Source organism: Taudactylus pleione, unplaced genomic scaffold, assembly GCF_031769625.1.
Source record: "Taudactylus pleione unplaced genomic scaffold, aTauple2 ptg000064l, whole genome shotgun sequence".
Lineage (NCBI taxonomy): Eukaryota > Metazoa > Chordata > Amphibia > Anura > Myobatrachidae > Taudactylus > Taudactylus pleione.
In genome coordinates this window covers 7,368,849-7,382,556 of record NW_028284466.1, presented here as the reverse complement: position 1 = coordinate 7,382,556, position 13,708 = coordinate 7,368,849, and positions in this window count along the sequence as shown.

Below are 13,708 nucleotides of genomic sequence, written 5' to 3'. Positions count from 1 at the left end.
TACCCGGACTCGAATCCTATTTAAAATCTGGGGCGAGATCTCACACATGCAGTGCATTCAAAAATATATCACACTACTGTATCTTTATGAAAGGAGTCTATAAGATACTGTAGAAAAGTTTTGCAAATTAAGCTGCGTACACACAGTACGATCTGCACAACCAACAATATCGCTGAACGATTTCCCTTCAACTTTCTGTAGTGCAGGACAAATCATGGTTGGCTCCAGGGGCAAAATAAAAAAAAGTAACTAACAGTTTTTAAAAATAAATAAGTAAAAAAATGTTTTTATATATTTGAAATATTTCTTTGTGCTGTACCCTACACTGTGATGATATATGCTGTACCACCACCCCTCCCAGTGTATCCAGAACACTGTGACACTGTTGCCCATATTGAGAGTGATGCTGTAGGCTCATCATACTGCAGTGTATAATTCGTAAAGTATTGTGAGTGACGCTGTCAGTCAGTAATATTGCAGTTCAATATAGCCATAAAATATATTGTGACACTGTAAGGGATAGTGCAGTGTATTCAGAATATTGTGACACTGTAAGTGGAAATGCAGTGTAATATTCAACACGTATTGCGACACTATAAGTGGAAAAAACGCAGTGTAATTTTCAACAAGTATTGTGACACTGTAAGTGGTAGCGCAGTATATTCATAAAAATATTTTTACACTGTAAGTGGAAATGCAGTGTAATATTCAACATGTATTGTGACACTGTAAGTGGTAGTGCAGTGTATTCATAAAAAATATTTTGACACTGTAAGTGGAAACGCAGTGTAATATTCAACATGTATTTTGACACTAAGTGGCAGCACAGCGTATTCATAAAAAATATTTTGACACTGAATGGAAACGCCTTGTAATATTCAACATGTATTTTGACACAGCAAGTGTCAGCGCAGTGTATTCATAAAAAATATTTTGACACTAATTGGAAATGCAGTGTAATATTGAACATGTATTTTGACACTGTAAGTGGTAGAGCAGTGTATTCATAAAAGATATTTTGACACTGTAGGTCATTGATACCGCAGTGTAATATTTAAAATTGGTACAAATTAATGTGTGTGCTGTCCCAGCTCGTTCGTGTTTGTTGATATGGAGAACGATCAGTTGAGAGAAGAGTAGGAACCACATACCGGTGCTGGAGCTGCTGCCAGTGCCACCAGTCATGATGAAACTAGTGCATCTACGTCATCTACTAAAGCTGATGCCCAAGGGCATACAAGGCTTAAGTCAGGACATCTAAAACCAAAGAACCAATCTTTAACAGTGGTAAAGAAAAAATATCAAAGGGAAAGTTAGCATCAGGAAGGCATACAATTGGCAATATGCCTTTCACCACACGTAGTGGCAAGGAACGGCTAAGGCCTTGGCCTTTATTTATGACTGGTGGTTCTGCCTCTTATGATGATGTAAACCCTTCTTCCTGTAGATGTTTCAAAAAGATGAAAATCGATAAAGCACAGGAACCATCCGTGTGCTTAGAAATATCACAAATCCCTGAGGAGAGTCTAAGTGTGTCGGCGGGTGCCATGCGTGAGCCTGGCCTTTCCAAAACTGTACTTGAAGAGGAGCCTCCATCCACCATTTGTGCATCCTCTGCAAATGTGGGGATGAGCAGAACAAGTCAACATGCTGACATAGTAATTTAGGATGCTTCTGTGGAAGTGCACCAGGATGTGGAGGATATTTGTGTAGCTGATGCTAATAAGGATGTTGATGATGAGGATGTTATTTGTGTAAATCAGGCACCGGTGGAAACAATTATTCCCAGCCTGTACAGGGACATTAAAAAAAACTTAATTAGTGTCCTCCAAAATGCCGTTGTACCCACTGTCCACTTAGCCACAGATATGTGGACATGTGGATTAGGGCAAATGCAAGATTACATGACTGTAACAGCCCACTGGGTGGGGGTATTGCCTTCAGCAGCACCAACAGCAGCAGCAGCACAGCATCTAAGAAAAAGCAGCTCAATAAGAGGCAAGCTACTCTGTGTATCACCGGTTCCACTGAGAGGCATACTGCTGACAACCTCTTAGAAAAACTCAGGGAAGTCATTGCAAAATAGCTTACCCCATTTGAACTCTCCTCGGGATCCACCAATATTGTGAGAGCATTACAGCAGGGAGAAATCCAACACATCCCATGTTTTGCTCACACTATTAACTTGGTGGTGCAATTTTTTTTTAAATGACACGGCCGTCCAGGAGATGCTCTCTGTGGCCTGCAAAATTTCTGACAATTTTCACTGTTCAGCAGGTGCATGTAGAAGATTATAGCACCTGCAAGAAATGTTGAATTTGCCCTGTCATCAGCTGAAACAAGAGGTAGTTACAAGGTGGACCTCCACCCTTTATATGCTTCATCCGATGGAGGAACAGCAAAAAGCAACCTAAAGCTACACAATGAAGTATGACATACAGTAGGAAGAGGAGGGGAATGTACCTTAATCAAGCTCAGTGGAAAATACTTTCCATGTTGTGCAGAGTGCTGAAACCCTTGAAAGTAACCACCTGTGAAGTTAGTTCAGACACTGCCAGCTTGAATCAGGTAATTCCCCTCATTAGACTGTTGGAAAAGCAGCTTGAGAAAATGAAGGAGGAGCTGAAATGAAGTGGTTCCGCTAAGCATGTCGGTCTTATAGATTAAGTTCTTTATTCGCTTCACCAGTATCCAAGGGTTGTCAGGATTTTCCAATCAGAGCAATACATTTTGGCGACTGTGCTCGACCCTACTTTTAAGTCATACGTCGTGTCTTTCTTCGCAATGGACACAGATCGGAAGATATGCAGAGAGCTGTTGGTAAGCAAATTGTCATCACAAGCAGCACTTGATGCAGCGATGGCTCCTCCTTCAGTTTCTCCATCAAGTGCGGCTGCCAGAATAAAACTAAACTTTCATAAAAGACCCACTGGTGATGCAGATGAGTCAAGTTTTGACATCTGATCAGTTCTAAAAGAATTGCCTACCATTAATGAGACCTCTACCATGACTCCATCTGATACAGTCACCATTTAAACAATGGTTGAGGACTATTTTAATGATAGCATCCAAATAGGCATGTCAGACAGTCTGTTTGATTACTGGCAGGAAAAAAGGCAATTTGGAGGCCCTTGCACAAACTGGCTTTGCTTTACTTGAACTGCCCACCCTCCAGTGTGTACTCAGAAAGAATTTTTAGCACAGCCGGGAACCTTTCAGCAATTGGCATAGGAAGCTACTTCCTCAAAATGTGGAAAAGATGATATTCATCGAAATGAACACCAAATTCCACGAGGAAGACCCTTACTGCCAATTACGTCCAAAATTGCAGCACCTGAGGCTGTAATAACATAACAGCCATGTTTGCTTAGATGCAACTCAAACACCAAATGGAAAGGCTATTTTGTGATGGTACCTGGAGATGTTCTCTCTCCTCCCATCCCAGCCTTCCCATCCATAATCCCAGGAGCACAATGATAACAGATGTTTAGTACAAGACTTTATAAATCCCTCTGCCCCCTTCCTGTTCAGAGCTTGTGTTTTGTGTGCTGCCACAGACAGCATCTCCTGCATGCCCCTTCACTTTTTTTAAATGTGGGACCACCATAAGAGCTTAACTGGGGCAAGGACTGATGTGAATGAGTCAAATATTCTTTGAAAATGACTCCCCACCTCCCTCCTTCATAAATTTGCTTTGGAATACAAAACTTAAATAAAATTTACTGTGAATCCATCTCTCTCAGGCCTCTTGATTGATGAAAACATGTTTCCTTATATGCCATGTTGGAAGTTGAACTGCCACGTGTTTGTGCCGGCCACTGCTGCCACTTAGCTTAGTCAGCCAGCTAGCTTGGTGCAAATTATGGGCCTAAACTGGATGAAAACAATATTGTGAGCTATGAGGTGATCAAAATTGACTGGAAACAAGTGGAAATGAATGTTATTTAGGTTATTAATACTGTAGGAACAAAAACAGGCCGAATTATGTGATTTTAACTGTTTTTATGATTTTTTTGAAAAAATACAGATCCAAAACCAAAACATGCAAGGGCAGTTTTGTCAAACCTAAATCCAGATCCAAAATACAAAGGAGTTACAGATACAAAACCAAAACACGGGGGTCGGCGCACATCCCTAATTTTTGGTTTTGTTTACCATGAAAGTATTATGGCGCCTATTTCACTTATTTTTCACAAAAGCATGTGAAATTTAACATTTTCACTAGAGATGTGCGCAGCCCCCTGTGGTTTTGGATTTGTATCTACCTCGTGTTTTGGATCTGGATTTGGTTTTGGCAAAACCACCCTTGTGTGTTTTGGTTTTGGATATGGATTATTTTCTAAAGAATCATTAAAACAGCTAAAATCACATAATTTGGGCCTTTCTTTGTTCCTACAGTAATATTAACCTCTATAGCATATATTTCCAGTCATTTCTAGTCAATTTTGACTACCTCACAGCTCACAATATTGATTTCATCCAGTTTAGGCCAAAAGGTCACATCCAACTAGCTAGCTGACTAAGCTAAGCGACAGCAGTGGACGGCACTAACATGTGGCAGTTCAGCTGTCAACATGTCACAGAGTGGCACTGCAGTGGTCGACAGGATGGCAGTTTCAGAAACTATAAAACTAAAAATATCAGGCAGCAATGCCACAAACAGCACATAATGCAAAGAAAAGAGGTGCAAGATGGAATGGTCCTTGTGCCCTCCCACCCGCCCTTAAGTATACAGGACATGCACAGTTTAACAAACCAATCAGTTCAGCGACAGGGACTGCCACTTGTGGCTGAAATGATTGATTTGCTTTGGCCCCCACAAAACAAGCTGCCAATGAGCAGTGGACATTGGCAGAAATGATCCAAGCTGCCAATGCACAGTGGGCATTGGCGGCAATGATCTCCATACACAAACTGGCTTTACAATATAGGTAAGATGGATCATATGTCATCATCGCTATCATCATGCCCATCAGTGTGTACATTCTCTTCTTCACACAATATTAATTAGTCCCCACTGGAATCCACCATTACTGGCGCCTCTGTATTTTGTTGAGTGAATTGCTGGTAATGGTCTTCCTCATGGAACTTGTAATTCATTTTAATGAACATCATCTATTCCACATTTTGGGGAAGTAACCTCCTGCGCCGATCGCTGACAAGGTTCCCGGCTGCGCTGAAAACTCTATCAGAGTACACACTGGAGGGTGGGCAACTTAAATAAAGCAAAGCCAGTTTGTGTAGTGGCCTCCAAATTGCCTCTTTTTCTTGCCAGTAGTGAAACTGACATTCTCAAATGCCTATTTGGATGTTATCCCTAAAATAGTTGTCAACAATCCTCTGAATGGTGACAGTATCAGAGGAAGTCACGGTAGACATGTCAGTAATTGTTGGCAGTTCTTTCAGACCTGACCAGATGTCATCATCAGGTTTTGCTGAATGATCTCCATCACCACTAGCAGTGGGTCTCTTACTAAAATGTTGGAGGTAGCAGTTAGGTGACACTGGACTGCTTGTTGTTACATTTTTGTTACCCAAACTGTCTACAGTTTGCAAACACTTTTGATGAATGCGCTGCAAGTGAAGCATCTGTGTTCTTTGCAAAGCAAGAGTGAGTAGAGGACCTTAACCATCTTGGAACCTCCTCCCTCTTGCTTTGCAAAGAACACAGATGGCTTGACAGTCGGATTTGGGTGGAAATAATTTCACACATGAGAGGTGGATTTATTTTTCTCTTTTGCCCTGGCATGACAATGGGATTTTTTATACCATGGGCAACAACTGTTGCCTGTTTTTCACAAACAACATCCTCCTCAGCATCAACATCCTCATCAGCAACATCCTCATCATCCTCATTAGCGGCAGCACCAATTACTACAGGAATATCATCCTCATCCTCCTGGTGCAATTCCACAGAAGCATCCTCGATTTCTACGTCAGCAATATGTTGACTGCCCTTCCCCACATTTAGAGAGGGCACACAAATGTTGGAAGGAGGATCCTCTTTCAGTACACCCTTTGAAAGGTCAGGCTCACACATGGAAACCGAAGATACATTTGCACTGTCCTCGAGGATTTGTGATTTTTCGGAGCACACAGTTGGATCCGGTGTCTTACTCGTCTTAAAAATTCAATTTTTTTTATATGTCTAATACAAGCAGAAGGGCTTAGATCATCATAACTAGAACCACCAGTCATAAATAAAGGCCAAGGCCTTAACCTTTCCTTGCCACTTCGTGTAGTAAATGGCATATTACCAATTTTTTGTTTCTAACTTAGGCCCTCATTCAGAGCCGTACGCTCTGAGCAGAGTGCACACTCTGAATGAGGGCCGCCCTCCATAAAAATGGAGTGTCCTCCTGGACGCTCGTAAGGCTGTGGGTCACCACCCACAGCCTATACGAGCGTGCAGTTTGATGGCCGCGATGGTCGTGACCATCGCGACCATCGAAACTGCGAGCCGGAGCCTGCGGTTGAGGTTTTCAACCGCAAGCCCCGGAGTGATTTTGGCTCTATCAGAGCCAAAATCACTCCCACTGACATCACTAGTGATGTCAGTGGGCCGGCTTCTGACGGGAGGCACGCCCCCGGCACGCCCACCAAAGGGGGTGTGCTGTCAATCAACATCGACAGCACGCCCCCTTTGATCAGACACAACGAGCGAAGGACTTTCCTTTGCTCGTCGCATCTGGCGCATGTGCACGACGGAGCTCCCTCCGTCGTGCGCATGCTCAGTGCAGACCATCGACCCACTTGCGAGCGGACAGCCGCTCACAAGTGGGTCTGAATCAGGGCCTTAGATTTATTTATTTTTAACAGGGTAAAAGTTGATTTTACATGGCCTGACTTAAGCCCTGGGGCATCAGCCTTTATAGATGACATTGATGGCCTTGCATCATCATCATGACTACTGCTGGCAGCTACAAGACTGGTATGTGGATCCTGCTCTCCTGTCATGTGACTGTCCTCCATACTTACTGCGGTCTTACAGCAGTGTCACCAAGCAATTATAGTGCAGCTAAGTTGCAGCTAATGCACACAACCACAAAAAAACAACTATTTTTAAAACTGAGGAAGAGCACCCCTGAATGAGGCAGCAGCCCCTTGATAAACAACACAGGCAGCACCCCTGCGCAGCTATGTTGCTGATAAGTATGGCTAACGTGCACACATACACAGAAAGAAAAACAGTTTTATTTTTTTTTCTTTACACTGGGGGGAGAGCACCCTGAATAATGCAACAGCCCCTTGATAAATGACACAGACAGCACCTCTGCACAGCTATGTTGCTTATAAGTGTGGCTAACACACAGAAAAAAAAACACTTTTATTATTTTTTTTTACACTGGGGGGGAAGAGCACCCCTGAACGAGGCAGCAGCCCCTTGATAAATGACACAGGCAGCACACCTGCAAAGCTACATTATTGAAAAGTGCAGCTAACTTGCACACACAGAAAAAAAACACTTTTATTATATTTTATTTTTTTTTACACTGGGGAGAGAGCACCCCTGAATGAGGTAGCAGCCCCTTGATAAACGACACAGGCAGCACCTCTGGCACAGTTACGTTGCTGATAAGTGGAGCTAACGCGCACACACACAGAAAAAAAAGCACTTATTAATTTATTTTTTTTCACTTGGTGGGGGGGAGAGCACCCCTGAACAAGGCAGCAGCCCCTTGATTAACTACACAGGCAGCATGCTTGGCGCAGCTACGTTGTTGATAAGTGCAGCTAACACGCACACACACAGAAGAAAACACACTTTTTTATTTTTTGGTGAAGAGCAACCCTGATGGACAGAGCACCCAGCACCACTTTATGGACTGCAGTGACACAGGAGCAACTGAAGTCCCCCTCTTCTTCTGTCTGCAGCACAGCACCTATAGACAACAACACAGCCCTTATGGACAACAGCACAGCCAGCCCCTATGGACAACAGCAGCCAGCCCCTATGGACAACAGCAGCCGCGAGCCCATATGCACAGCAACAGCACAGCCGCTATGGACAACAACAACACAGCCCCTCCCTAGCTTCCTGTTCACTCTCCACACCTGGAATGAAAATGGTGGTGAGCGCGGGGACCTTTTTAGGATCCAAAACCCTGCGAGAATCTGACAGTGGGAGGATGACGTTTTGCCTAGTTTTGAGATCCGAGTCTGGCGGGAAAAGTCGAACCGGACTCAGTTCTCGCCCCGGGTCTCGAAGTTCAGGTATGTCCGGTTTTTGGGGAACCGGACCCGCTCATCTCTAATTTTCACATACTTTTGTTAAAAATAAGTGTCAGGGCCCTTCATTAAGTTCCAAAAAAGCATTTTTTCAGAACTTGATGGTGTTACTGAACGCCATTCTGAGATGGCGTTCAGCCCCCGATAACCTTCACAGGCTGCTGTATACTGGTCAGCCTGTGAGGATAGAACAGGGATCTAACAGCCATAGAACAGGGATCTATTCAGATCACTCCCTGCTGTGTCTGCACTGCCGAGCCCCGGAGCTCACCTACCGAACACAAGTGAGCTGGGGCTAAGGAGATGTGGCGGTGGGAAGGAGGGGGGGTCGGACACCCCCGAGCTTGAAGACAGTCAGTCAAAACTGAACAAGTGCAGGAGAAAAGTCTTATACATCCGAAAAACTGCTTCGTACAAACAGTCAGTTCTTCTGTCAGTGCTGCTGGGGCTGAGCTCAGGCAGCCAGGAGTTGGTCCTCTTGCTGCTCTGCTTTCTTTATGCTCCTTTTCTCTGGAATGAGACATTATTACATTGTGACATCATGATGCCTTATTCCCATGCCAGACTACTAGCGCTGCCCGCCTGGCACACATAGTGACAGCTGGCCGGACATAGAGTAGAGGAAAGGAGACTCAGGGCTGGGGAAGGGACAGTTGGGTGCACAGTTAACTTGTTCATCGTGGTGGGTTCCCAACACTTCATTGTGTTCTGGAGCTGTGAAGCATCAGAGCATCGTGCTCTACGCGACACCACCAGTTGCACCACCCTCCTTACAGTGTTGACTCAACATATTGATTAAGTCAACCACGGGACCTCTGTCAACTAAACAGTGATCCATCAAAGGGTGCTCTATATTTGAGCTGAAGTTAAAGCAAAAGTGTATACATGCATTTTTAATGATGTTTATGAACTGTATTTTAAAGAACAGGAGAAGTGAAATTCAGATGGCTAACTAATCCACCACTCTCTTTTCATCCTTGGTGTAGATATATGTAAGACATAGGGACATAAAGTTCATATAAGCTCTGATATTTACAATCATATTAAGCCAATGAGCTGCACAAACCAATATTCATGACAAAATTATGAGGCACAAAAGTTTCCTCCCCTGTGTGTAAACCTTAAGGACTTTTATATTTTTTGGCATGGAATCCATATTCATTCTAATAGTCAGAACCTGTGGTTACCTTTAATTAAATTTAGATTACAATTCATAGTTTAGTTGATAATTAATAACACTTTCTTTTGTTAACTACAAATGAAGCATGCTTATTTAAATTAAATTGATCCAAAGGTAAATACAGTATGTGCAAAATTTACTATTAAAATATTGGTGAAGGCTTTGATTAAATATACTGTAAGGTGTCAAAAATTATCTGCACTCTAGTTATATTAAAACTTCTGTTGACCACACTGTATTTTCAACACTTTCCGTACTAGGTCGCTGTCTCCCCAGTCACTGCTGTGCAGGTTTGAACGTAGAATGTCAGTTCATTTGTGACTGCAGTGCAAGAAAAAATGGCTGCCCCACTTGTCATTTGCACGAAAGAAGAGCAGCGTGCAGTGATTAGTTTCTTGTGGTCTGAGGATCTGGTGCCGATATTTATCGAAGACAATGTGGAGAGTATGGAGAAAGTGTTTTGTCGTGAAGAAGTGTGTATGAATGGATAGAGAAGTTCAAAGAAGATTGCACAAGTGTCAGCCATGTAGAAGGAGCCGGACGCCCGTCCATGTCTACGACTGATGAGAACATTGACATACATGTGAACTAATTCTGTTGGATAGACGAGTGAAAGAAGCCCTAAGAAAGAAGCCCTAAGAAAGAAGCCCTAAGAGGATGAAAATCGACATCTGATGATGAGGTGAAGACAGCGGTGCATTTGTGGTTCGCAGCTCAGCCTAAAACATTCTTTAATGAGGGAATACGGAAGCTTGATAACAGATGGACAAAGTGTATTGAAAAGCAGGGAGATTATGTCGAAAAATAATGTATTTGTTTTTTCTGAAAGTTGATTAAAATAAATTCTACAGCCAGAGTGTGGATAATATTTGACTCACCCTCGTAGTATACAATAGGGTTAAAACCAAAGTGCACCATTAAAAGGCCTTGGGACCCATTTGTTTTAGGGGGGGAGGTAAAAATTACACATTTTCTATAGTAAACCATAAATAAGCCATGGTGTGTCATGAAAACCTTTTCTGAAACAGACATACTCATGCAAGGTGCACAACTAGAATTGAGGAAAATGAAGACAATTTTGGAACAGTTGACACACATGCATAATGCAACTTCTCAAACCATTTTCTAAATGGAAAGCCCTTATAGTTTTAAATGACTTTATAGTGCATTTCCAGTTGTCACGTTACACCATGTTGCTAAGCAACAATATGTCTCAACCCACAGTCCCCTGAGTGCTAACAAAATTTCATTGCTCCATTAGCACAAAATTGCTCAATTTTAATTCAAATCTAAAAAAAATGTTATGTTCTGTAGCATAAGCAAAACACATATTGGAAAGACAAGTGTGTATTTCCATGTATTCATTTCATGCTGTAAGTTTGATGCAAAATCAATAGAATTAGCAAATATAACATTGTCAGTGTTCTTATTTTTTACTTACAGTACTACTTTAACTTTTCGTTATTTGTGACAAATATAACTGTGATAAATCAATTATTAAACATACACTGTAAAATAAAACCACAGACTAGTCCTTTGCCCTCAGAATTTATTACTAATTTGATATTATGAAAACATAAGAATTCTCTAATACAAATAAGCAGATTTAGCTCCTGGAGGAATGGAACATATACAATTGTTAGTGTATTAAATGTTTAAATAATTCCCTATAGAATAAGGAGTTTTGGAATATTAACTTATTAGGAGGCTAATATATACACACACAAAGGCATGGGGTGAGCTAACGCTCCACCTAATTTAAAACTTATGAACAGTGACACCTACAGGGCAAAAGAAGCAAAGCCGACATTCTTTGAAAAGTACATAAACTCCTGGGGGTAAATAGTGAGAGTTTTTAGAAGTGAGTTTTAAAAGTGATGTTGCCCATAGCAACCAATCAGATTCTACTTAACATTTAAATAGCACCTTCTAGAAGATAATAGCTAGAATCTGATTGGTTGCTATGGGCAACATCACTTTTAAAACTCACTTCTAAAAACTCTCACTTTAGTAAATTTACCCCCTGCAGTTAAGGCTAAGCTACTGAGCAGGCAGAAGAGGAGAAGGAGTGGGTGGAATCTGACCTAGGGGGCAGGGCTACACAGTATAGGGTTCAGCCTCTAGCTTGAATCATGGTGACAACCACCCAGCCTTTAAAGTAAGAGGGAGGGGGACATCATGTTGTGTGCTGCAATTTGTGTAACTGTGTTTGTGTGACCCTATGCATGTGTGAGAACCTGCTGTGTGTCTGAATCTGCATGTGTGAGAGCCTGCTCTGAGTGTGACTCTGCTTTAGGGGTATATTAAGGGCCACATGGGCCAAGGGCTAGAAGTGTTCCAGGGCCTATACTGAGAAGGGGAACAACTGAGACCAGTGCTGTGTGGGTGGGTGGGTGGCCAGAGCCACGGTATGTATGCCCCCTACACTATCAGCCCCACTATCTCTCTAAATACATGAATATAAAAAAATTGCATAATTTTGTAAGAGAACTAGGAACACAATTGTAATACTTATGATTTATGGCCGACTGTGTGGCCAGCTAGGAAGGTGGTAATCTTCATGTTGCCATGATGCTGGGCCTATTGTTATGTGGAGGCCTAGAGCTCCACCTGCCCCATAGTTAATCTGGCCCTGCTCTGCATGTATGAGAACATGCTGTGAGTGTGACTCTGCATGTGTGAGTGCCTGCTGTGTGTTTGTATATGCATGTGAGTGCCTGCTGTGAGTCTGTCTCTGCATGTGTAAGAGCCTGCTGTGTGTCTTTGTATCTGCATGTGTGAGAGCCTGTTTTAAATGTGACTATGCATGTATGAGAACATGTGGTGAGTATGACTCTGTATGTATGAGAACATGTGGAGAGTGTGACTATGCATGTATAAGAACATGTGGTGAGAGTGACTATGAATGTATGAGAACATGTGGTGAGTATGACTGTATGTATGAGAACATGTGGTGAGTGTGACTGTATGTATGAGAACATGTGGTGAGTGTGACTCTGCATGTGTGAAAACATGTGATGAGTGTGACTATGCATGTATAAGAACATGTGGTGAGAGTGACTATGAATGTGTGAAAACACGTGGTGAGTGTGACTCTACATGTATGAGAATATGTGGTGAGTGTGACTATGCATGTATGAGAACATGTGGAGAGAGTGACTATGCATGCATAAGAACATGTGGTGAGTGTGACTCTGCATGTGAGTCTGCTGTGAGTGTGACTGCATTTTTGAGAACCTGCTGTGAATGTGACTTTGAAATGTGTAAGAGCCTACTGTTAAGAGTGACTCTGAATGTGTGAGCCTGCTGTGAGCGTGACTGCATCTGCGAGCCTGCTGCGACTCTGAATTTATGAGAACCTGCTGAGAGTGTGACTGCATGTGTGAGAACCTGCTAGGAGTGGTATATCCCAAGTTAGATTGAGGGGGGAACAGATCCATTGGAAAAAGGTGATACCACTGCATGTGGAAACTAACTGGTTCTGGAGGGTGTGGACATGCCTTCTATAATGCTGATTTTCTATGCCTGTATATTCCTCCTTACCTCTCTGACCATCCAAAAAGAAGCAAAGAATCTGTTATAACCTGGTAAGAGTGGACAGTACTACACCACATTTGAATTACACCTGTCAGGGTATCACAATAGTTATATTTCTTATACCGATGGGACTTGGTGCATGACGGGCCCATAAGGTCCAGACAAATCGAATCAGAAGCAACTGTAATCCTCAAACATTTATTCTCATTTTCCTAATGTAGATTTTTGCAATAAAACACAAGATATGGTTGTATGTATAAACTCTTGGAAATCATAGCTTTGACTAGTTCTGATGAAATCTCTTCTGATGGCATCACTCCAGTGTTCAAAACTTCCTGATTATAAGTGTAGTCGCCGACCTGCTGAATAGCTCTGCGCACCTGTATGTAGGGATTTAAATATTAGTTGACTCTCATTGCATCTCTATGTGTTTTCTGTTGGGATTGTAGTTGTTGGTAAGATCTACCAGGGTTTGACTTGGGGAACTGCATAGGGAAGAAAAAACTTCTTTCATCTTTTCAATGCATTTTCCAAGAAGTAGAATTAGCCACGAGGTTTACCCTGCGACTAATTGCCGGCCAAAATCCCTGCGGCACATGGAAAGACTATTCAATTAAATAGCCTTTCTCCTGCACCGAAACATTGGGACTGGGGGAGAAACACACTGATTCCACATAAATACAGAATCAATGTTTTTTTTTCACAGCGCGTTATTCCGATTTGCTGTTTTTTCTGCTGACTTTACCTCGCAGCTCCATGACT